The sequence below is a fragment of the Primulina huaijiensis genome, chromosome 1 (genome assembly GCF_012295235.1).
Source record: "Primulina huaijiensis isolate GDHJ02 chromosome 1, ASM1229523v2, whole genome shotgun sequence".
NCBI lineage: Eukaryota > Viridiplantae > Streptophyta > Magnoliopsida > Lamiales > Gesneriaceae > Primulina > Primulina huaijiensis.
Window position 1 is genome coordinate 24,334,354 of NC_133306.1, and position 11,909 is coordinate 24,346,262.

At 38.5% G+C, this 11,909-nt stretch overlaps 1 pseudogene; it reads left to right on the forward strand.

Moving 5' to 3' along the window:
- The first annotated feature begins 436 nt into the window (after positions 1 to 436).
- On the forward strand, positions 437 to 11,066 carry LOC140972748 (WEB family protein At2g38370-like; annotated as a pseudogene).
- Positions 11,067 to 11,909: the final 843 nt, after the last annotated feature.

Consider the following 11,909-nt stretch of genomic DNA (forward strand, 5'->3'; position numbering starts at 1 on the left):
AGATGAGGGTGTCATACTAACCAAGTGAGGTAGGTTGGTATGACTTTTAATCAAATCATAATTTAACCCCAAATAAAAATATAATATTATGTTTTATTAATTTTTATAATTATAATATTACTTATATTTTAATGTAAATTAAATTAATGAAATATTTACAAAATTATACAAAACATGCTCTCGCATAATAGTACTAATAATAGTTGAGAGAATCCAAACGTTGCAGTATGTGCCCTTTTGACACGACCCAATAATAAGTGAACGTTACCGACTTCGTTCTGCTCCACGACCTTTCCCATAAACTTTCCTCTCGAACTCCACAGTTACTCGTTTTATTAAACATCTCGTGGATTATCTTCTTTCTTGCAAATTGCAATGGCTGAGGAAAGTTCGGAAAATCTTGAGTCCAAGCGTGAGCTGATTCCGGAGATGAACCCACCCTGAGACAGAACTCGGTTCTGAGAGGGCTGAAATCGACACGTCTGCGCCGTTTGACTCGGTAAAAGAGGCGGCCAACCGGTTTGGAGGAATGGCCCTCTGGAAACCCATTTCCCCAAAGAATGCAACTGAGGTTGTGCACAAATGCATTGTGTTTTTTGTTCATTTTTTTGTTTTGTTTTAGTTTGCCCATTGTTTAGTGTATCTGTTATCTGAGTTTTGTCCCTTCTTGTGCTATCTTTTGAGATAATGGTGTGACAGTTAGTGTTGGTGCTTTATTATCCTTGTTGGTGTGTATTTTCTTTTAACATTTCGTTTGAACTGAATATGAAGATTGTCGACAATACGAGCATTAAATGGACGAGTCAACAAAGGTTGTCATTTTTGACTCAGATAAAAAGGAACACGTTTTATACACGGTAGGATGCGTTCATACTGACAGGAAGTTCTATAAATAGAGCTCCATTCCTTCGTTCTGATATCATTCATTCTTCGAGTTTTCTCTCATCTTATAACATTCTATAATATTTGTGAACTGTTTGTTCTCCTGTATTAAGAGACTGTGTGTTCTCTTTGGAAACACAGTGAGTGAATTGTACGCCACAAAATATTATAATGGAAATTCTTTTCATCTTGCCCGTGGTTTTTACCATATAATTTTTAGGGGTTTTCCACGTAAATCTCGGTGTCCAGTTTATTCTTTATTTTCGGATTTTATTATCTCAAATTCCGCACGTGGGGCCAACAAGTGGTATCAGAGCCTTGATTTAAAATTTCTTAAAATTCTGAGTATGCTCTGTGGTTGCAGCCTAGTCTGATCTTCCACATGAGAAAAGATTTTTTGAGATTTTTTATTTAATGCGGAATTATTTTGTCCAGTCTACTAAAATTGTTGTAGACATAATGGCGGGAAGGTACGAGATAACAAAGTTTAACGGAAGCAATTTTATGCTGTGGAAAATAAAGATACAAGCAGTTTTAAGAAAGGAGAATTGCTTGGCGGCTATTGGAGATAGACCGATGGAGATTACAGATGATGGAAAGTGGAATGAGATGAATGACAACGCTGTTGGCAATCTACACTTGGCTATAGCAGACGAAGTTTTGTCAAGTATCTCTGAGATAAAAACAGCTAAAGTTATCTGGGATACTCTGACAAAGATGTACGAGGTCAAGTCGCTACACAACATGATTTTCCTTAAGAGAAGGCTTTATACTCTTCGGATGACGGAATCCTCATCGATGACCGATCATATCAACACACTAAATACTCTATTTGCCCAACTCACTTCCATGGGGCATAAAATAGGGGAAAATGAACGTGCGGAGCTTCTACTTCAAAGTCTACCAGATTCATATGATCAACTTATCATCAACATTACCAACAATATTCTTATGGGCTTTCTAACATTCGATGATGTCTTAACTGCGGTTCTCGGTGAAGAAAGCCGGCGCAAGAATAAGGAAGACAGGTTGGTAACATCGAAGCATGCGGAGGCTTTACCGATGATAAGAGGAAGATTTATGGACCGTGACTCCAGTGGGAGCCAAAGACGAGGTAGATCAAAGTCGAGAAGTAAGAAGAAAAATATTTACTGCTTCAAATGTGGCCGTAAAGGGCACTTCAAGAAAGAGTGTAGGAGTATTGACAAAAGTTCTCAAGGAAATGTGGCCAGTACTTCAGGCAGTGGTGAAATATTATTCAGCGAAGCAGCAACTGTTGCAGAAGGCAGACACAAATTTTGTGACACATGGATTATGGATTCAGGAGCGACGTGGCACATGACGTCTCGGAGAGAATGGTTTGATCATTATGAACCAGTCTCAGGAGGATCTGTATTCATGGGAAATGATCATGCCTTGGAAATCGCTGGGGTCGGTACTATCAAAATTAAAATGTTTGATGGCACCATTCGCACCATACAGGAGGTACGACATGTGAAAGGACTGACGAAAAATCTTTTGTCCTTGGGGCAATTGGATGACATCGGGTGCAAAACTCGGATCGAGAACGGGATCATGAAAATTGTGAAAGGCGCGCTTGTGGTTATGAAGGCGGAAAAGGTTGCTGCAAATCTGTATGTACTTTTGGGAGAAACACACAAAGAGGCAGAACTAGCTGTTGCATCAAATGGTTCAGGAGAAGAATTAACAGTGTTATGGCATAGAAAGCTCGGGCATATGTCAGAACGGGGGTTGAAAATTCTCTCAGAACGGAAGCTGTTGCCGGGACTTACAAAAGTGTCACTACCCTTTTGTGAGCATTGTGTTACCAGTAAACAACACAGATTAAAGTTTGGCACTTCTACTGCCAGGAGCAAAAGCATATTGGAGCTGATTCATTCGGATGTTTGGCAAGCACCGGTTGTATCCCTAGGAGGAGCGAGATACTTTGTCTCGTTCATTGATGATTTCTCTAGGAGATGTTGGGTGTATCCAATCAAGAAGAAATCAGATGTTTTCCAGATCTTCAAAGATTTCAAAGCACGGGTTGAACTTGATTCTGAGAAGAAAATCAAGTGTTTGAGGACTGACAATGGAGGAGAATATACCAGTGATGAGTTTGATGCATATTGTTAACATGAGGGCATTAAAAGACAATTCACGAGGGCTTACACACCTCAACAGAATGGAGTAGCGGAGTGGATGAATAGGACCTTGATGGACAGAACAAGAGCTATGTTGAGGACTGCGGGTCTAGACAAGTCATTTTGGGCAGAAGCAGTCAAAACCGCTTGTTATATTATCAATCGTTCTTCTTCAGTGGCGATTGATCTGAAGACTCCGATGGAGATGTGGACTGGGAAGCCGACAGATTATTCTCATTTGCATACATTTGGAAGTCCTGTGTACGTTCTGTACAATGGGCAAGAAAGATCGAAGTTGGATTCGAAATCCAGAAAATGTATCTTCTTGGGTTATGCTGATGGAGTAAAAGGGTTTCGCTTGTGGGATCCTACTGTTCACAAGCTTGTCATCAGCAGAGATGTTATCTTCGAAGAAGAAAAAGTAAAGAGAGACAAAGGCACACCGAATTCAGAAACTACTATTTTTCAGGTGGAAAATAAGACGGACGAAAGTCAAGTTTCTTGTGAAGCAGTACCAGAGCACGAAGAACAAGAACATGTTGAGTCTGAAGTTTCCAATGTGAGGCAGTCAACTCGAGACAGAAGACCACCAGGTTGGCTTTCAGATTATGTCACTGAAAGTAACATTGCATATTGTCTATTATCAGAGGATGGTGAGCCATCGAGTTTCCACGAGGCTACTCAAAGCTCGGATGTATCCTTGNTAACATTGCATAGTGTCTATTATCAGAAGATGGTGAGCCATCGAGTTTCCACGAGGCTACTCAAAGCTCGGATGTATCATTGTGGATGATAGCAATGCAAGAAGAGTTGGAGGCATTAGACAGGAATAAAAATTGGGATCTTGTTACACTACCACGAGGAAGGAAATCTATTGGAAACAGATGGGTCTATAAGATCAAGCATGATGACAATAACCAAGTGGAGCGGTATCGTGCTAGATTGGTGGTTAAAGGGTATGCTCAGAAAGAAGGCATTGACTTCAATGAGATATTTTCTCATGTGGTTCGGCTGACAACAGTCAGAATAGTATTGGCATTGTGTGCGGTGTTTGACCTACATCTAGAACAGCTAGATGTGAAAACGGCGTTTCTTCATGGAGATCTTGAAGAAGAAATCTATATGCTCCAGCCAAAAGGTTTTGCGGAAAAAGTCAAAGAGAACTTGGTTTGCAGGTTGAACAAATCTCTGTACGGTCTCAAACAGGCGCCGAGGTGTTGGTACAAGAGATTTGATTCCTATATCATGAGCCTTGGATACAACAGACTGATTGCAGGCCCTTGTTCGTATTTCAAGAGGTCTGGTGATGATTATATCATTTTGCTGTTGTATGTGGACGACATGTTGGTAGCAGGCCCAAACAAAGATCAGGTCCAAGGATTGAAGGCACAGTTGGCTAGGGAATTTGATATGAAGTATTTAGGACCAACAAACAAGATTCTAGGGATGCAAGTTCACCGAGACAGAAGTAACAGAAAGATTTGGCTTTCCCAGAAAAATTATTTGAAGAAAGTCTTGCAACGCTTCAACATGCAAGATAGTAAGCCAATTTCGACCCCTCTTCCTGTTAACTTCAAGTTATCCTCCGAGATGTGTCCTAGCAGTGAAGCAGAGAGGATGGAGATGTCTCGAGTACCATATGCATCAGCAGTGGGAAGTTTGATGTTCGCTATGATCTGTACAAGACCGGACATTGCTCAAGCAGTGGGAGCAGTTAGTCGGTATATGGCGAATCCTGGACGAGAGCATTGGAGCACTGTTAAGAGGATCCTTAGATACATTAAGGGTACCTCGAATGCTGCATTATGTTATGGAGGATCGGATTTTACACTCAGGGGCTATGTTGATTCAGATTATGCTGGTGATCCTGATAAGAGGAAATCTACTACTGGTTATGTGTTTACACTTGCAGGGGGAGCAATAAGCTGGGTTTCAAAACTGCAGACAGTTGTGGCGTTATCTACAACAGAGGCAGAATACATGGCAGCTACTCAAGATTGCAAGGAGACAATATGGATTAAAAGGTTATTGGAGGAGATCGGGCACAAACAAGAAAATGTTTCTTTGTTTTGTGACAGTCAGAGTGCCTTGCACATCGCAAGGAATCCAGCCTTTCATTCCAGGACGAAACACATTGGAGTACAATTTCACTTTGTGCGGGAAGTAGTAGAAGAAGGAAGCGTGGATATGCAGAAGATCCATACAAAGGATAACATAGCTGATTTTCTGACCAAGCAGTGAACACTGATAAGTTTGAGTGGTGTAGATCCTCAAGTGGTCTAGCAGAAACGTAAGCAGCAGGGAATGACAAGATTTAAAGGATGTGTGGAGATGTGTTTGATTCTCAATCAAATCTCCAAGTGGGAGAAATGTCGGCAATATGAGCATTAAATGGACGAGTCAACAAAGGTTGACATTTTTGACTCAGATAGAAAGGAACGCGTTTTATACGCTGTAGGATGCGTTCAGACGGTACGCGTTTTCATACTGACAGGAAGTTCTATAAATAGAGCTCCATTCCTTCATTCTGATATCATCCCTTCTTCGAGTTTTCTCTCATCTTATAACATTCTATAATATTTGTGAGGTGTTTGTTCTCCTGTATTAAGAGACTGTGTGTTCTCTTTGGAAACACAGTGAGTGAGTTGTACACCACAAAATATTATATTGGAAATTCTTTTCATCTTGCCCGTGGTTTTTACCCTAATAATTTTTAGGGGTTTTCCATGTAAATCTCGGTGTCCAGTTTATTCTTTATTTTCGGGTTTTATTATCTCAAATTCCGCACGTGGGACCAACAAAGATAACTAAATAATTTAAAATATGTTAGCAAATTTGAAGTCAATGCAATAGAACTATATTTTCTCGATGTTGATGGTCACAGGATATGATAATCGTTTCCCTACGTACAATGAACTTCCAACTTGTGATAATTACACTACAAAACACAAGTTCCAAAACCATTAAATGATATAAATTATCTTTGTCTAGAAGAAATAAGAAGAAGACACTCAATATGAATACAAATGTTTTGCATAAGTCTCATCCAAAGATTAGTTAAAAAATGATCTAAGCATCTCTATTTAATGTTATTAATGTGAAAGAACATGTTTTTTCAATCACATGAGTGTCTCTTGGTCAAATAACATATGAAAACCATTAATGGACATCATTATGATGTAAGTATATTAGAAAAACTCGAAAAGGCATACATCTTTTTGTGAAACAGGGTCACAGGTGCTGAGGCGCCACTTTCCGGGTGCCCCAGCACTGCCTGGATTTTCCAGACAGAAGCATGGGCGCTGGGACGCACAAATGTAGCGCCCTGGTGCAGCACTTGATGCCTAGAAAATCCAGGCAGCCCTTTGGGCCGTTTTGGGCGCCCTAGCGTTTCCTCTGCTGCTTGGGAATGTCGGTTTTTCCTTCATTGTTTTTGTTTGAAGTTTTCTATCCGTCTTTGCTTAATTTTCATTCATTAAGTTTAAAATATCCAACAATCCCCCACATAAATGAATTCAAATGTTGTGCAGAATTCTCATCCAAATATCAGTTAAAAAATGATCTAAGCATTTCTATTTAATGTTATTAATCTGAAGGGACATGTTTTTTCAATCATATGAGTGTCTCTTGATCCAAATAACTGATTAAAATCATTAATGAACACCTTTAGGACATAAGGATATCAGAAAAACTCGAAAAGGCACACACCCTTTCGTGAAACAGGGTCACGGCGGTGCCACTTTCCGGCGCCCCACCACTTGCTGCCTGGAAAATCCAGGCATCCCTAGCGCTTCCCATGCTGCTTAGGAGTGTCGGTTTTCCTTTCAATGTTTTTGTTTCGAGTTTCTATCCGTCTTTGCTTAATTTTCATTTATTAAGCTTAAAGTATCCAACAATCCTTTGTAAAAGGCTTCGTTGCCATTGTCAGTGTTGCATTTAGTAGTGTTAGTTTCATTGTTTTGGTCATTTTTGTTCTTATTATATTTGTCTTGTTATAGCGAGTAGTGTTATGAAATCTAGAATCGAAGTTAAGATTTCATCTTTGAGTTTCAGTACTAGGAGATATTGCATGCATAGAACCACCCATGGTCATAAATTATTCCCAGAATTGCATTTTGTTTGTGGATTGTGGTTTAATGTTTAAGGTAATATAGTTTGGGATAACTATGTTCTTTCGTGTGAATAAGGTTATGTGCTTCCCTGTTTTATGTGTACTCATATCTTGGTAAAGACGCTACCTATTTTGCAAAGAAGAGATTGGAATTATCGGTTGTTTCTGGTTATATCGAAAGTGGCAACTTACACTTTCGCACATTAACTATTTATTAGATTCTTTAGATGTTCCTGGTTCCTTAATCTAGTCTGCTTTTGAAATTTGGAACACTAAATGCATCTAGATCAAAGTAAAAGAAAGTTCATTTGTTTCATCGAACGGTGATTACTAATATAATTGGTTATCTATGTGCCTGATTGATATGATGGGCCGCTCAAATTGAATCATGATATGCATTAGCTGACTAAATTTTTGCGGTGTTGATACTGTTTAATGGATATTGTCGGTGACAGAATGATGCGCAGATTGTTGACATTGTCAAAGTGGAGGAAAATGCAACGCAAATGGAAAGAGAATTGATTACTAAAGAGACGCTCAATTTTTTAAAGGAGTTGGAAACAACCAAATTGATCGTTGAAGAATTGAACTTGAAGTTGCAGAAAGAAGCACCACAAATTAACGTCGCCGTGAACAAATATTTGCAGAACAACAGCATGCATTTTGATGTCGAAACAGCAGAAAATCTGGGAAAAAATATGAGCGAGCATCCCGACGAAAATGTTAATATGGGCCTGGCTGCCTCTGCTACCCCTGGGATCATTCTAATGGAGCTGAAACTGGCTAAGATGAACTTAACCAGGATTACTGCTGATCTTTCAGATATCCGAGCCATGGTTAATTTGTGCAACAAGAAAATTGAGACAGAAAGAATGTTACATGAGAAGACTCGTCAAGGATTGTCTTCTAATACCTCCAAAATTTCATTTATCGAGGATGAGCTAAACCAAACAAAACAGAATCTTGAGATGTCCAAGGATTCTGAAGTCGAAGGTGGTTCCCCTCATCCGTCAGATGTTGTCACAAGGGAGCTTCAGAAGCTAAGTTTGGAGATCGAACAATTTAAGAATGTTGGAATCATTGCAAGATCGGAAGTTTTGAGAGCACTGTCTGAGATTTAACAGACAAAGGATGCTATCAAAACTGCTCATATGAAGTCGGTTGCTGCTAAAATGATGAAGGAAGCAGCCAGAGCTTCTGAAGCTGTGGCTCTTGCAGAAATCAAAGCACTTTTCAGTGCTTCTGAACAAAAATCTGAAGGGGTGACACTGACTTTTGAGGAATACTCAACCTTGATCTCTACAGCTCGAGATGCAAAGGAATCTTATCAGGATAAGGAAGCGGATGCAGTGCTTAGAGCCAATGAAGCAAATCTGTTGAACTGGTATATCCTAAAAAAGGTGGAAGAAGCAACTGAAGAGGTTAAAATCAGCAAAAAGGCCCTGGAAGAAGCATTGAGCAGGGTGGAAGCGGCAAATAGAGGTGAACTTGTAGTGGAAGAGGTTCTTCGTAAATGGAGATCTGATCGTGGTCAGATTCGACGTTCTGTTCATAATTCTACTAAATTTAAGAACTCCCATTCATCCCTCCACTGTAAAGAATCTCACATGCTGGACGTAAACAATCCGAATCTTGTGGATGATGACGAGCTAAAACCAGTCCTGAAGCCAACTCTGTCTATCGGGGAAATATCGAGCAGGAAACTGCTTCTAACCGAAGAGTACAAGAATGGGGTACCAGCAGAAGGGAACATGGGGAAGCGCAGAGTGTCACTGGGACAAATGCTTAGCAGTAAACCTAATACTGATCCACGCTCTGCTGAGAAAGCAGCAGCTGGTAAAGAAAACGGACTTCATCCGAAGAGAAAGAAGTTCAGTTTCGATCGTATCACCCTCCTCATGTCGAAGCAAAATAAGAAGATGAAGAAGAAACAAAGTGCAATTTCAATGTGTCAGCAGCTTGTAAGATGAGCTTTGTTGGATCTTGGACAAAACACTGGGTTCCTAGTACTATGATAATGTAATTATCATGTTTGAAAATGCTAAGTTTGCAAGAAAATAGCCGTTTCTTGCAAATTTCTTATATTAACAATATATATTTGACCAGATTAATAGATTGTCTTGCTTGGTTGTTGGGGTCAACTCTGAGTTGGGACGAATCTATCCTAAAAATTAATGCAATCTCCCAAGAAATAAACAAGTCAGACATCAAATAATATTTACAATTTCTCGCATTCATCACCAGATTATGATACACGCAATTGATATCTTATCTTAAATCGTCACATCCATCCGTCCTTATCTTTTATTTGACAACAAAATCGCCATTTCTAACATATTAGATTAGCAATAACAATCCGATCTATTCATGGTACAAACCTTAAAGCATTTTTCGTTTTTTCTCTACATTTTGTGCAGGGGAAGACTATATCCACAGGTGCCAAGCCAATCCAAAGATACATCACTTGAAGGAAAGGTATAGCTTTTCTTGATATTGCTCATCACTTGAAGGAAAGGTATAGCTTTTCTTGACTCCTTGTGTGTGTGTGATTGTTTAAGAATTGTTACATAGTAATTTGAGGCAGGGTCTTCTTTGTTCTTGGATTCACTTTTTGTTAAATTCATTGCAGGGTTCATGTTTTAGTTGTGCTCTACAAATTCGATTGTGCTATTGTTTCTGTTTTTCAAAAAAAGGTTTTGTAGTTCTCCTGGTTGTTAGAAGATATGAATGAATTGTTTTTTAATAGGATTTGAGAGATTTATAAGAACACTATTTTTCTGGTGCGTCCTGAACAATCAACTGATTTCATAGTATGAGTGCTTTTTATGTGTTTCGCCATTGTTTCGAGGCACCTTGTGGTATTCAATAACTCAGTACTGATTTAGAATGAGTTCGAGCTTTTACAGTTGCTTTGTGAAATAGTATAATGTATCAGGCAGTGATGTATACACGCGAGGGTGCTCTTATCTGTAGTCATAGTCAGCAGCTGCTGGTGCTCTTATGCTAGAGACTTAACTGCCAACCATTTTAATGGAGAAAGTGTTTCAGGTAATTCTATCCATCAGTTAATTTCCTTTTTTTCTTTTTAGTTGCAATTTCGGCTAAAATTGTACTTGTGTCTATTTCCGGCTAGCAGATCTGTGGTCACAGGAAGACACTCCACATCAACGAAAATTGTATAAAGTGTTAGCAGTAAATAATATCCTACAAATCAACTGAGGTTGTCATACTTACATTGAAACGCGATCGCCCGAACCGAATTTAATTTCTTCACTGCATATCGATTCCGGTTTCCAAGAACCCAAATATGAAGTGAATGAACACACGTAATAAGCATGGAGATTGGAGGAGAGGCAAAGAACAAAATCACTGATGAGCCTCAAAGTTCAAACTCAGAAATAGTTCAATATTATAACGGTTCTGTTCAGAATGGTCTATTAAAGTTGTGGTAGCCGAGTCTTTGGAATTGTCATGTCGTATAATCATTATATATGTTCCCTCAAAAATAGGAGTCTCGGATTCCTTGGAGTTACCAAGGCACTTAGAGTGTCGAACGGGATACGTCGCAGCTCACATTCGGCCCTCTTTCTAAGTGTTGAGAATGCAACCAAAATCTCAAATTGAAAAATCAAGAGGAAGATCATGTATTAATAAGATGAAATGATATTTTCAGTGGTATGAGATCTTTTGGATAAATTTCAAAGAGCTTAGACTCAAAGTGGACAATATTATATCATTATGGAGATCTGTAACTTACATGCAATAACAAATGGTATCAGAACCATGATCTAAATCGAGTCATGTGAGTGGAATCGTTGGATATTTAAATGAAAGACGTGACTTGATTGGAGAACATATAAGGCTTGAGGAGAAGCTGTGACCATGAGAATAATGGTGTAACTTCTTTTGAGGAGAAGATTGTTGATAATGCAACCAAAATTCACATTGGAATATTAGAAGAAAGATTATGAGTTAATAAGATAAGATAATATCAACATTGGTATAACCTTTTTTGGATAAAGTTCAAAAGCAATGTCGTACGAGTTTAGGCTCAAAGTGGAGAATCATAACATTATAGATATATATGATTTTCATGTCATAACACTAACGTTACATGTTAGTGATTTCATGTCAGCTATGTTTTGTCACCGCACCTCTTCCGCAACAACCACAATACATATCCTATTTTTTAGTGAACAAAAATATATATAAGACAAAAACTTATGTGAGACGGTCTCACGGGTCGTATTTTGTGAGACGGATCTCTTATTTGTGTCATCTATGAAAAAGTATTATTTTTTATGCTAATAGTATTACTTTTTATTGTGAATATCGGTAGGGTTGACCCGTCTCACAGATAAAGATTCGTGAGACCGTCTCACAAGAGACTACTCTATATATAAATATATTGCATGTATTTGTATATATATTAAAAGAAATATCTTGAAGCCTCGTGTTTCTTCTACACCACAGAATATTCTCACCAAAATATATGTGTTGTGGTGTGTTGTTTCGTTGTGGGGTTATGATAAATGAAACAAATTGCCAATTCTTGCACCTAATGTCGTTGTCGTAAATTAATTGATTATTAAAACAAAAACGTCGGGAAATTTCAGGAGAAGATACCTACCGTTGATTTTTAGCGATATAATAATAAATTAATAATATTTGTCGAAAACTAGTCAGGGACCGTTCATTTGGAATAAAACATCCATATCAAATTAGTGACTCAAAACCTATATTCTCAACAAAAAAAAAAAAAAAAAAAAAAA